This window comes from Ursus arctos, unplaced genomic scaffold (assembly GCF_023065955.2).
Source record: "Ursus arctos isolate Adak ecotype North America unplaced genomic scaffold, UrsArc2.0 scaffold_16, whole genome shotgun sequence".
NCBI classification, from domain to species: Eukaryota; Metazoa; Chordata; class Mammalia; order Carnivora; family Ursidae; genus Ursus; species Ursus arctos.
This window is the reverse complement of record NW_026622830.1, coordinates 26,122,674-26,137,007: the sequence shown is the minus strand read 5'-3', so window position 1 is coordinate 26,137,007 and position 14,334 is coordinate 26,122,674.

Sequence of the window (14,334 nt, the reverse complement as noted above, 5' to 3'; positions counted from 1 at the left end):
AACTACTTTAAGTGAAGTTGTCAGGATTCCAACCCCGACTTGTCAGGCTACAGTCTGTGTCCTATCCACAATCTTCTTGGAGAATGTGACAAAAACTATAGAGTCCCAGAGAAAGGGACTTTCAAACACAAGTTTGCTTACAATTTAAAGTGGAGGGGGATGCTTGTCTCCATGAAAGTCAATCCACTAATCCCCAAGATGGACACCGATTTAATCCACCTCATTCATTTTTCTGAATGTGGACACTGAAGCCCATAGAGGGGAAGGGAGCATCCCAGGGTCACCCAGACAGGGAGGGTGAGGACTAGACCCCAGGGCCCAGCCTCCTCTGTCTGCGCAAGAAGGAGGAGGTAGTGAGGCATGCGGCCTGGCTGAGGCTGTGGGGCTAGGGCTGGGCCTTAGGGGTCAGGTCAGGAGTTTCCAGCTGAAGGGGAAAGGGGTGTCACTGCTTTGAGAGGAGAACAAGATGCAAATGGTTTGGACCATCATGTTCCTGAGGCCTGACACCCCTGCCCCCAACCAGCTGCCTGCCCACAAGCCTCGGCCACCAGGAACACAGAGGCAAGGAAGACCGGAGCTTGGACAGATAGGCCATATCCTGCGTCTTCAAGCCCCCAGTCTTGCCAGCAGGGCACTGATGGCACTTATTTCCCCATCCTAACTCCAGCCTGGGGGAGGGAGGAGGGGGAGGGTCTTCCCCACCCCAAGTTGTCTCTGGCCTGCGGTCGTGGGGGAGGGGCTGTAGTTGTGGAAAGTTGGCAGAGGCCTCCGGCAGCAGCCGGAGAGTGGAAAAAATGATATCAAACCCGGAAAAATGCAGGCCGGATGGAGGGCCTGAGTCGGCCCTGGGAGGTGAGAGGGAGGGAGGGAGGGGGCCCTACAGGCTGAGAAAGGAAGAGGAGCCAGGGAGAGAGCACAGGAGCTGGTTTTGAGAAAACTGCAGGTAACCGCTGTCATTCCTTCCTTTCTTCACCCACAAATATTTATTGAGGGCCTACTAAGTGCAAGGCACAGAGCCAGGCTCTAGGGAGATAGAAGTGAACAGAGGCAGTAGGGTGCTGCTCCCTGGAGCCCCCCCATCTGGTAGGGAAAGCAGACTAGAAAACAAGTGCGTAAAATGGTTACAAACTGATAAGGGGCTGAAAATCAGGGCGGTCATGGAAGGCCCTGAGGACAATCCAACGCAATCCTCAAAATCCACAAATGGAGAAACTGAGAACCAGAGAGAAGGGGGGGCTTAGCCCAGGCTACTCAGTGTGGAAGAAGTCCTTGAGACCAGGACTGGGGATGGAAGGGGAGGAAAGGAAGAAGGAAAGAGCGCAGACCAGGGTCAAGGGGAAGGAAGACTGTGCAGCCAGGACGGCAGGACTGCCAGTGGTTGAGGCAGGTCATGCGCCCTGAACCAGAGGCTCTGTGTTTAATCCTCCATCTCTCTGTTTCTTAGCTCCCCTATCTATAGCATAGGCTTCTTGGCAATTCCCTCCCTCAGGGTTGTTGTGAGGATTAAATGTGACTTAAGGTGTCGGTTAGGTGTCTGCCTTCAGCTCGGGTCATAATCTCAGGGTCCTGAGATCTAACCCCGAGTTGGGCTCCCTGCTCAGCAAGGAGTCCGCTTCCCCCTCTCCCTCTCATCCGCCCCACCCTCCTCCCCGTGCTCGCTTGCTCTCTCTCTCTCTCTCTAATAAGTAAAGTCTTAAAATATATATATATAAATTTAAAAAAATGACTTAAGATGTGTAAAGTACTTCAAACAGTTCCTGTAGCTGACGATTCAGTAAATGTTGGTTCCCACTAGCACATCTTAAGACCTTGGGGAAACCAGGCCTTGTTAAGGGTAGGATATTCTGAGACTGTGAAGACTTGCTTGGAAGTTTTTGCCCTGCTATGACACTGGAGGACTTTAGGAAAATCTCTTCCCCTCTTAGGCCTCAGTTTTCCCATCTGTAAAATAAAGGGATTCAATGTGAACTTGTAGCATATATTCATGGACTCACCCATTTACTGTCTATCTCCCCCACAGGAATGAAAGCCCCATGAGGGGAGGACCCTCGCTGCTGCTCTCTCCCCAGCACCTACAACAGTGCCTGGCTCATAATAGGTGATCAGAAAATATATGTTGAATGGATCGATGAACAGATCTGCAAAATGGCCCTTCCAATCCTGACTTCTCTGATTCTAGGAGTCTGTGAATAAGGCATAGCTGGGAAAGCACGTGACAAAACCACAATACTCCTCCCAGGAACATGGCCCATTATAGTTTAGAAAGTTCTTTCTCATCCATTAAAAAAAAAAAAAAAAAAACACTAACTGTTTTAGCTTTTTCTATGTGCTAGGCCCCATGCTACATGCTTGGTACACATTTTCTCATCTAATTGTCACCACACCCATCTATTAAGAATAAATGTCATTTAACTGATGAGCAGATTAACAGATTGAGGCTAAGAAAACCCAAGAAATTTGTCCTAGAAAGGGTTCTCAGGATTTGCACTCAGGTCAGGTAGCAACTACTGTCCTCATTGTACAGTTGGGGAAACTGAGGCCCAGAGAAAGGAGATGAATTGTCCAAAGGCATGTAATAACAGCAAGCAATTACATCGCTCTCACTATGTATTGGCTCCTGTTCTAAGTGCTCTTTGTATATTCAATCCTCAAAACTGGTCGCATTATCACCATGTCAGTTTTCAGATGGAGAACTGTAATACGGAAAGACTCTGTACCCCACCAAGGTTGCACAGTTAGCAAATAGCAGAGGCAGGATTCGAACCAGGGACGTCTAGTCCTGTGGTTTGTTAAGGGCTTGCCTACATTACACCATCTGTCAGTACAGCAAGTCTGGAGCAGGCTGGTGTAAAAGAGGAGGTGGCTCTGCCCAGCACCCCGCTGCCTGGACTGGGGGCAGGGCGGGAAACAAAAGCACATTGAGAGTATCCTCAGCCGCCAGCTGGGACTTTCCACCTTGAAGCGAGAGTACTGTTATGGAAAAAATGATAAAGCTCTGGAAAGATGAATGTCTCCCGAGGGGCCCCCAGTCTCTTCAGAGTCCCTCCTCTCCTTGCAGGGGGAGAGGGCCACAAACTGTGTCGGCCTGATCCAGAGGAGATGAAGGCCACCTGGAACTCGACACACCCCAGCCAGGCTGCTTGAATACTGAGCATCACTGGCCTGGATGGAAAGTTCCAGTTTCTCGGCCAAAGGGCACGAAGCTTCCACTCGGGGGACCCCCCCGCCTAGTAATCAGGTTCAGGCTGACACTGCCTGTCCTTGGATGGTGGGAAAACTCAAGCTCCTTTATTTAGCAAACTTTGACAAGGGTGTGTGCTCTGAAGGAGGGTAAAGAGGGCCAAGGGCGTCACAGCCGGCTGCTTTACAAAGACTCAGAATCTCTCAGTTCTGCCATGACCATGTGGCTGTAGGCAAATCAGAACAGACAGAGTGAAGGCGTTTGGGTAGAATCCTCTACGCGACTGTCTCTGTCTCAAGAATATTTTAATATTCTAGTTCAACAGCTTGAAAAAATATACAAGTTCAGTTTCAATTTCAGCAGTGTTCCCTTCTGTTCGGATCAGGGTTCAGTTAAAAATAATACTAATGATGGCATGGGAGCTCTGGGTTCAGCAATGTGTGCAATTTTCCCCAGTTGCATCTGGTTCAAGTTCAAGGCTAGGATAGGTCGCCGTTCCAGTTACTATGCTGCCTAACGAACCACCCCAAAGCTTAGTGGCATAAAAAGGATCATTTTATTATGCTTCTGGATGTCGTGAGTCAGGAATTAGGGCAGAGCAGAGCGGGTACGGCTCCTCTCTGGGGCCTCAGCTGGGAAACTTGAAGATGGGAGTGACTGGAATCACCTCACAAGTCTGGAGGTTGATGCTGACAGGGAGCTGGGATCTCACCTACACGTGGCCCCTCCAAGTGGCCAGGTGTCCTTACTTCCTGCTGTCACTGTAATAAATCGCCACAAATGTAGAGGCTTAACACAGCACAAATCTGTCATCTTGCAGCTCCATATAGTAGAAGTCCACTGGGGGTCTCACTGGGCTAAAATCAAGGTGTCAGCAAGGCTGCATTCTTTTCTGGAAGCTCTAGAGGAGAATCTTGTTTCCTTGCCTTTCTTAGCTTCTAGAGGCCAACCACTTTCCTTGGCTCATGACCCTCCCTCCATCGTCAAAGCCAACAACTGTGAGGCCAAGCCCATCTCTTGCTTCCATCTCTCTGGTTCTCCCTCATCTGCCTCCCTCCCCACCCTTGTGATCACATTCAGCCCCCCCAGGATAATCCAGGATAACGTCCCCGGTTTAAAGTCAGCAGATTGGCAAACAATTCCATCTGCGACCTTACCAGGACAACTTCCCGATTTTAAAGTCAGCATATTAGCAAACAATTCCATCTGTGGCCTTAATTCCCTCTTGCCATGTAACATAACATAGTCACAGGTTCCAGGTATTAAGACATGGATGTTTTGGGAAACTGGTTTTCTGCCTATCACAGCAGGATAGAATGGAGGGTGTGGCGAGGTGGTGGCTGGGTTTGCAGTCTCCCTCAACACATACATACACACTCAGTCTTGTTCTACTGAATAAATACAGAAAACCCTAAATGAAGAGCTTCCCTCCTAAGTGGGATGTTGGGGGCAGTAGAACACTGTTCTAGAATCTGGCCTTGCCTGCCTTCCTCAGGTTCATGCTTCTCTCCAGGAGCACCAGCTTCTTCCGACCTCCACTGGGCAAATCTCCATCCACCTTTCAGAAAGCCTTACTCCTTAGCCACAGATGGAGGTCTTGCTTCAGAATTACCCCTCTTCCCTAGCAGTGCATCCTCAGAAGTCTGGGTTGAGACCCCAAGTGATGCAGCAGGGCGGTCAAGGGTACTCTTAGCTCTTCTGGTCTTACAGAACAGCCTAGAGAACAGCCCGCTCCAAATCCAGCCTTCTTCAAGATCTGCCCACCTAGGTGAATGAGGATAGATGCCGTGTACGTGGCCGGTTGCCTAGAAAGCAGTTGTTGAACTTTACATATGGGCACATGCACTTGTGCATTAATTCTAAACCCCAAACCCAGGGGTCACTAGCGCAAATGCTCACGGAGTCATATAAGTAATAGACATCAGTGAAATAGACTGGAAAAGCAGACATTAGGGAGCACCAAGGTCTGCGGCCCCCCAGAAGTACCTGCCTCGCATAAAGGGAGAGACAGATCGAAGCCGCCGATCACTGCTATTTGGAAATGAACCCAGCATTGCCTAATATTTCAATTTTTTCCAAGAAAGCCAGCAAGCCAGATATTTATGTGAAAGTATTTCAATTCTCAAGTACTAATTGCTAATTTTAATTTTTAAAAACCCTGGACAGGATAAACAAAACACGTCCACCAACCAGATTCTGACCAGAGGCCCACAGTTTGTAACGTCTGGTCTAAACCCAAAGAGTGATAGAGAAATGTATTCTCAGCCATTCCCCCCATCTGCAAGGTCAACCCTCAGATCGTGAAGCTAGTACTTAATTATAAGGAACAGCCTGTTCCCTTTAACTCCTCCCTCCTCCTTTTCAAGAGCGCCTCTTCAAGCCTATTGGGATACCAAAGGTGCCCAATGTCAAGTAGTATATTTTTTAAATTGAACTTTGAGTAACAACAACAACAACAAAGCATCTTAATTATAAGAATAAATCAAAACAACAGAAAATATATGGTAAAAAGTAAAGATGCGTTTATCTGTTAAGCTGCCCTCTGCTACACATGACAGAAATCCTTATAAGGATATTTTCTAAAAGATGTCCAGAGGCCTTAAAAACACAGGACACTGGGTCTGCATCTCCATAATTCTCTCGGCATTTCCTTCATGGTTGCCATATGGCTGCAACAACTCCAAGCATCACATCTTCACACCAGTATCCCAAGCCAGAATGGAAGGGGAGAGTTCAGAAAGAGGGTTTCTTTTTATCGAAGGGGAAAGCATCCTCCCAGCAGTTTCCCTTCATATCTCACTGGCCAAACTGCATCTCATGACCACCACTAGCTGTAGGGGGAGCTGAGAAAGCAACTATGTGGAGAGAGGTTGCCACAGCTGGCTTGGGCCAGTCACGATTCATCCCTTTGCTGCCCTAACAAGATGGTTTTTGTGAGCAAAGGAGAAGTGGGGAAGGTTGTTGGAGAGGCAACTTTAGGATTTGCCACAGAACTCCTTTCTCCCCCAGTTCCACTCCTCTCCCCCCGGGGGTTCCCATCATGAGCAGTTTGGGGTGTATCCTTGTTTTCAGCATATATATAGCCATTTTTCTTTTCTTACACACTGTCAGTGCCATGATTTTGCTTGGTGGTTCTCTTTTTGAAGGGATCAAAAGTAAATCCCAATTGCTCTATACCAGAGATTGGTTTAAAGATGGACCTACAACCCAGCTATGGCCAATAAGACGTGAAGGAAGTTTCGCCGCAAGGTTCTAGAAAAAAGTTTATTTTCTCTTAAAAAAGAGCTGGAGAATAAACAAAGCTTTTCCTTCTACCGGTCATTGAAGTGTATGAAAGCGATGCCTGGAACCGTAGCCACATTTCCCAGTTGCAACAGGATCTAATCAGAAGCTGGCAAGCTAGAAAGATGGGAAGTACCCAAGTCCTTGATGATGCAGTCAAGTCACTCAATTAGCCACCACTGAATTCAGCTGGTCCACCTCTGGACTTATTGTTATGTAAGGTAATATGTCTTCAGTGAAGAAGCAAATCATCTCGGGGATTTCTGTACCCAAGTCAAAATCATCCATTTAATCTACATATATATGTTTGTTTGCTATTTTTCACATAAATGGAATCAGAGTTATATGCGTTGGCACTGAGTCGGTTTGCAAGGAATGAAACCCAAAATAGCAGTGATGGAAATAAGACAGAAGTATATTTCTCCTTCGTTGTAAAGGGAGTCCAGGGGCAGGGAGCCCAAGGCTGGCATGACAGGGACGTGACACCTTCTATCTTGTGGTTCCACCGTTCTCAGTACAGTACGCTGCCCAAGCTGTCACAGTCACATCCCCAGTCCAGCCAGCAGGAAGTGGGAGGGAGCAAAAAAAAAGCCGGCGTGGGGGGGGAGGCACAGCTTCTCAGAAAATACACGCATGACTTCTGATTACATCTCACTGGCCAGTGCTTAGTCATATCACCATCTGATTGCTAAGGGGTCTACGATAGTATCTTATCCTGAAGAGTCATGTGTCAGCTCAAAATCAGGGATTCTTCGTCTAAAGAAGGGGAGAATGGGCATTGAGGGGCAACAAGCAATTTCTGCCATGATATGTATATGTTAGATATAATTTGCTTTTTTCATTCACTCATCAAGCTTTCTATCTATGCAAGTACATGTAATTTACCTTGCAATTTTGAGGTTTATTTTGTTTTTCTAGCTTCTTTTTTTTTAAAGATTTTATTTATTTATTTGTCAGGCAGAGAAGAGAGCACAAGCAGGGGGAGCTGGAGAGGGAGAAGCAGGCTCCCCGCTGAGCAGGGAGCCCGACATGGGGCTCAATCCCAGGACCCTAGGATCATCACCTGAGCCACAGGCCAACGTTTAACCAACTGAGCCGTCCACATGTCCACTTTTTCAAGCTTCTGAAGATAGGAAATTACATCATTTATTTGATAACTTTCTTCTTTTCTAATATGAGCGTTTAAAGCTATCTTAGAAAAAAAACCATATAATTTATTTAAAGCTATAAATTTCCCTCTAGGCACTGCTCTAGATGCAACCCAGAGATTTTGGTGTGTGGTGTTTCCACGATCATTCAGTTCAAAATATTTTCTAATTTCTTCTGTGATTTCTTCTTCCCATAGGTTATTGAAAAGTATGTTGTTTAATTTCCAAATATTTAGGGGGGCTCTACGTATCTTCTTGGTCATTGATTTCTAATTTAATTTGGCTGCAAATTTGAGACTTATTTTACAGTCCAGCATCTGGTCTATCATGATCCATGTTCCATTGCACACTTGAAAATAACATTCATTCTGCCATTACTGGGTGTAGTGTTCTAAAATGTCCATTAGGTCAACGTAATTACCAATGCTGTTTAAGTATTCGATGTGCTTAGTGATTTTATCCTTAATCTTTCATCAATTGCTGAGAAAGGCACGTTGAAATCTCTGATTATAATTGTGTTGTGTCTATTCTGGTTCGGTCAGTGTGTTTTGTTCTGTTTTTACCTTGTTCTTTTTCATGGGTATAAAATATTCCACAATATGGAGGTATATATTCTGCCCTTTGAAGGACATTATGTTACCGTAAATGTTGTGCCCTTACAAGCAGTGCGGCACTGAATATTTTTGGACGAAGAGGGAAAATTACCAAATGCAAATTTACTAGGTCAAAGACCAAGCACATTTTACGTTTTGTCAGATACTGCCAAATTGCCCTCCAAAAGACTGCTTCTGTTTATATTCAGACCAACAGTGCCCAATTCCCCACACCATGACCCATATTAGATATTACTAGTTTTTTCTCATTTGACATTTTCTTGGGCACGGGATGAGGGAAGGTTGGGAATGAAGGTGCCTCATTGCTTACTTTGCTAATTGTAACAAAGTTAAACAATATTCGTCTCAAGGACTGAGCCCCTTAGCTGCCCAAAACCCCAGCTGAAGCTTTGAAATGACAGCTTGCAAGGGCTGGATTAAAATCTCAGCCAATGCCATTCTGCTCTTCATTATCTTCCTGAAGCAGAGGGGTGTTCTTTCTTTCAGGTACCAGATCCTTGGTTAGAATAGGAAATCTGGAATCAGCCAGATCTGAGTTTGAATCCCTATGGCTCAGCCATTTGGTGTATGTGCCCTTGGACATGTTACTTAGCTTCTCTGACCTTTTGGACCCTCAGCTTTACAAAGGGGATGATAAGCCCTTTGCATAGGTGTTGTACGGACTAGAAACTGGGCACATAAAGCCCCTAACATGGCATCTGGCACCACGTAAGCTCTGATAACAATTAATAAAAAATAGGTATTCGTTGAACACTTGCCATGTGCAGAGCGCGGAGCGAAACCCTTTCCTCGGCTTATTTCATTAATCCTCACAACAGTAAGAGACAACCCCATTTACAGATGGGGAAAACTGAGGCTCCAAGATGTTGAATGTCTTGTCGAAAGTCGCACAGTTAGTAACCAGCTGAGCTAAGGATTAAATCAAGAAAGTCTGACTCCTGGGGTGCCTGGCTGGCTCCATTGGTAAAGCATGTGACTCTTGATTTCGGGGTTGTGGGTTCAAGCCCCATGTTGGGTGTAGAGATTACTTAAAAATAAAATCTTAAAAAAAAAAAAGTCTGACTCCCAAGCCTGCTTCTCAGGGTAGCTGGCTCATTTCATAGATTAAGAAACTGAGGCCCAGGAAGATAAAATGACATACAAAATTAAGGGGTCAGGAAGCAGCAACCAGTTGACCAAGTATTCCCCCCCCCCTTCTGGGTCCTGGTGACCAGCTGGAGGAGCGGTTGGAGAGAGTGGGGGCAGGGACAGCTACCCCAGCAGAGGAGTCAAGAGTATGGAAAATGTCTCTTTCAGCCAATTTTCCTGAGGAACCCTGGCTGAGGCTCAGGGCTGGGAATAGAAAGTGTACAGGGAGGAGGCAGCAGACGCGTCCATCCGTCCATCCGGAGACGCTGTTTGCAAAGTCCTGCTGAGAGAGACAAGCGGGCTGGGGGTGCGTGGAGAGGGACAGATCCCAGAGGCCAAGGCTCTGGCATCTGCCCAGGGCCCGGTCTCCTGGGAGACGTGGAGCAGGCGTCCCCCGAGCTCTCCGCTTCCTCCTTCACTGCCCGGCTCTGCCAGCTCCTGCTGGGCCCTCCCTGTGGGTCTGGGCAGCAGCCATCGTGGAACTGAGACGCTGGCAGCTCCGACTGTCCAGGGAGAGCACGGTTAGAGAAGGTGCAGTGAGCAGGAGACAGGATCGATCCTCCTCGCAGACCGGGGCAGGGCTTGAGGGCCGTCAGCTTCCTCGGTGGCCTGATCTCTAGGACATCAGTGTGGCCCTCCGCTCAGGCAATCTCCCTTCGCTCCTCACGGTGCCTGCCATTCCGCCATCCCCGATACAGCAGGGGCTCGTGTCCAGCCAGTGTGCAAAGTTATGGCCATACCAGTCGTCAGAATATTCGGTATTTGCCTACTCGTTCTTCATAGCCCCTGCCCTGGGTGCCCTCCACGTACCCCTCAAGCATACTGGCCGCTCTGGACCCTCCTCTGGGACGAGCCAGGCCTCCCCACTTCTAGCTACTAAAGGGATGACCCCTGCCTGGCAGGGCAGCCCAGGCCTGTGTGGGTAGGTCAGGGAGTGACGTTCATAACAGTTGTTAATACTTTTCATATCATTCCTGGAAACAACCTTTTGGCTTAAAACTTTGTCTCTTATGTGAGGCAAGTTGTAGGAATCAAGAGTGAAAAGGGCCTGGGGCAACCTCTTCATTTACCAGATGTGGAAAAAGGCCCAGAGAGAAGCAAAGACTCAGCCAAGGTGACAGGCCCGTCAGTAGAAGAGAAAGAATTGCCATGCAAGTCCCTGACTCCTGACACCTCCCTGGCCCCACACACACTGAATTTTAGGGGCGATGGAAGGAGGTGACAGGGAGGAAACTGTCTCGAGGCAGACCTGACAGCCAGCCAGTTGGCTCTTGGACCTTGTGATCATAGTCATGGCAACGGAGTCCCGGGTCACTAGCTTCAGAGAGATAGTTGTCATAGCAACCACCACCTGGCGCCCCAACTTCCTGACACCAAGAGACTTACAATAAACCAGAAGCCACTCTGTTCCACGGCACTGACCCAGATCAGAGCTCCAAGTAGGAAAGAGACTTGCCCAACATCACACGGCAAGTTGATGGCGAAGCCAAGCTTCCCGAGTCCCCAGGCCAAGGCTCTCACAGCTGCCCCGCCCTTTGGCCGACACCCCCACCCCTGACCCATTTTTCTGCCTGCCTTGGTGCTTCCCACATTCCTCCAGGCCTCAGGCAGGATCTCCTTCCCACGGCATCTCACCCTTGGCTGCCTGTCAGCCAGATCACCCTCCTGGGAATGGGCTGACATGAGCTCGGGGTAGGACTCATCACAGGGGTTTTCATCATTAGCTGGGGCTCCCTAGAGACCAAAGAGCCTTCAACACCCCTTGCTCCCCTAAAGGAAGTGATCTCCAATGACAGAATGTCAGGCACTATTAGAATTGAAGAGCTCTTTGGGGGCGCTCAGGCCCTGTGCTCTGGGTAACGCCAAACAGAGTTGCTGCCCACTGTGGAAAGGGCTCTGGGCTGGGAGGCCAGCAGCCCAGATTCCAGCACAGCTCTGACTCTGATCCCCACTTGGCTCTCACCAACCTCCCTTCCCGGTTTCTCCTTTTAGAAGAATGGAATCTCAGGATTGGAAAGACGGTCCCAGCACAGGGAAGAGCTCAGCCAAAGCAGGGAGGCTGAAAGAATCTAGGGGCCTAAGAGTCGTTGGTGTATTGAAGTGTAGGTATAATGCTGGGGACGAAGGGAGAAGAGGCTAGAAGGAGAGGCCGGACGTGACTAAAAACAATCAATCACCAGTTGTAAGGTGAGAACATTGCCTCAGGGACTCCCTGACACGGTCTCCTGCCTGGGTCTGACCCACGTACTGCTGACACGGTGGGACACAGCGTGTCTGATGAGGGACAGCCCGGGGGCCAACGAGAATACACCAGGAGTCAGTCCCTAAGTATTCACTCATGAATACTTACTAGGCGCGACCCAGGCTGTGTGACCGAGGGCAAATGATCTAGCCTTTCTGTACCTCGGATTCCTCACATGTAAACGAGGACAATGAAGATGCCTGCCCGTGGGGTGGTGGGAGGATGAACCGGGTTAGTTATTGTGTATAAATGTCAAGCGCGGCGCATGCGAAGAAAGTACCCCCTGGGTGTGTGTCATCAGTACCAGGAGGATGATGGAGCATCCACTGTATGCCTGGCACTCTCTAGACGGTAGATGTGCAGGTGAACCCTGGTGAGCGTCGTACCGCATCCTGCCGTCAAGGGGAGGAGACAAATGCAAGAGACAAACCAAAAAAGAAAACGGCATAAAAGCAGAAATTAAAAAAAAAATTAGATTGTTGCATCATACCATCATAACCCCCAAACTCAGGTGTGCAAGAAATACTCATTTCTTTATTTTCTCAAAAACCAAATTATTTTCAGGGCACCTGGCTGGTTGAGTTGGAAAAATGTGTGACTCTTGATCTCAGGGTCTTGAGTTTGAGCCCCACGTTGGGGGTAGAGATTACTTTAAAAAGAAAGAAAGAGGGGCGCCTGGGTGGCACAGTCATTAAGCGTCTGCCTTCGGCTCAGGGCATGATCCCAGCGTTCTGGGATCGAGCCCCACATCCGGCTTCTCCTCTAGGAGCCTACTTCTTCCTCTTCCACTCCCCCTGCTTGTGTTCCCCTCTCGCTGGATGTCTCTCTCTGTCAAATAAATAAATAAAATCTTTAAAAAAAATTTTTTTAAATAAAAAATAAAAAAGAAAGAGAGGGAGAGAGGGAGGGAGAAAGAAGGGGCGCGAATTGGTGGCTCAGCCAGTTGGCATCTGCCTTCAGCTCGGGGCATGATCCCGGGGTCCTGGGATCGAGCCCTGTATCAGGCTCCCTGCTCAGCTCCCTCTCCCTCTGCCACTCTCCCTGCTTGTGCTCTCTTGCTCTCTCAAATAAATAAATAAAATCTTTAAAAAACAAACAAACAAGGGTGCCTGGGTAGCTCAGATCGTTAAGTGTCTGCCTTTAGCTCAGGTCATGATCCTAGGGTCCTGGGATCGAGCCTCATGTCGGGCTCCTTGCCCAATGGAGACCCTGTTTCTCCCTCTCCCTCTGCTTGCTCTTCCCCCTGCTTCTCGTCTCTCTCTCTCCCTCTCTCCCCCCTCTCTCTGTCAAATAAATACATAACATCTTAAAAAACAAACAAACAAAAAATTAATTTCTACCCCTACTACCCTCATCCTTCTGGACTAGAGAGAAATTCAGTCTCTGCCCTTCTGAAGGCTATTCCCTGCCGGGGGACAACAAGGGAAGCCAGGGGGCTCTCCCCAGCACTGGGCCACAGGAGGCCTCTGGCTGCTGCGTCCAAGCCGTCAGCAAGCCCTAAAGTCCTGCAGCCCCTGTTTCCAAGCCTGGGGCCTCAAAGTCTTGCTGGAGGCTGGGATCACCAGGCCTGGATCCGTCCCCACAGAGTCTGTCCACCTCTTCGGGCACCGTCAAGAAGGAGGCAGGAGGATCCCCTTACCCCAGACCCCATCGACCTTCCTTTCCTCCTAGAGCTCCTAGAGGTCCTCTGTGGCTCCTGCTGTCCTTGCCCTCAGAAGAAATGAGCTACTCTCTCTACAACAAGAATTTACAAACTCAACAACAAAAAAAGTGTGAGCTTGGAAACTAGAGAACACAGCTCAGCCCACACCTGCCATCAAGCAGCATGGTCCAATGGGTAGGGGCCCACATTCTAGAGCTTGGCTGCCTGGGCTCAATTCAGGTGCTGCTGTTTAGCCACTTAACCACCTGTGCCTGCTTCTGTAGCCACGGAAAAGAATAGTACTTGTCCCCACCTGGATCACAAGCTCACGGGAGAAGCACGTTGAACAGGGCCTGCCGTCAGTAGATAGTCAATAAATATTAGTGCCCATCACCTGGAAATGCAAGCCCGAGATGGCCAGACCCTCTACATGTCCAAGAGAAGTCAAATATCCAAATTGTTAAAATTGCTCTATGTTTTAACTTTGGCAACAGAGTGAAAACAGTTGTTGAACCTGGGAAGGTAAAGGTCATACAAAACACATCTGTGAGCAGGACTGGACCTAGGGAGCTGACAGGTTCCATATCTGTTCCCCCATGTTTAAACGTATAGAAAATGGAAGCCAGAAAGGGAAGAGCCTTGGAGGCAACTTCTGCTTTGAACTCTATGAGCAAACCTTCCCGAGGCAAACCTTCCCTAAGCAAGAAATACAGAAAGGGAAGGAGAAAATAGAGACAAAAAAAACACAAATTGATTTATCAAATTATCCTGGTACCTAGCACATTACCCACTGCAGTGTTATGTGCTATGAGGATTTTTTTTAAGATGCTGAGATAAAGAATGTAAGGTAAAGTTTAAGCTAAGACTAGTGAGAAGGAGCTAAAAAATCCAGGAGAGAGGGGCACATGGGTGGCTCAGTCGGTTAAGCGTCCAACTCGTGATCTCAGCTCAGATCGTGACTTCAAGCTGCGTGTTGGGCTCTGTGCTGGGCGTGGAGCCTACGTTAAAAAAAAGAGAGAGAGAAAAGAAAAGAAAAGAAAAGAAAAGAAAAGAAAAAGAAAATTGGGAAGAGAGAAGACCAGGAAGGAAGGAACAGC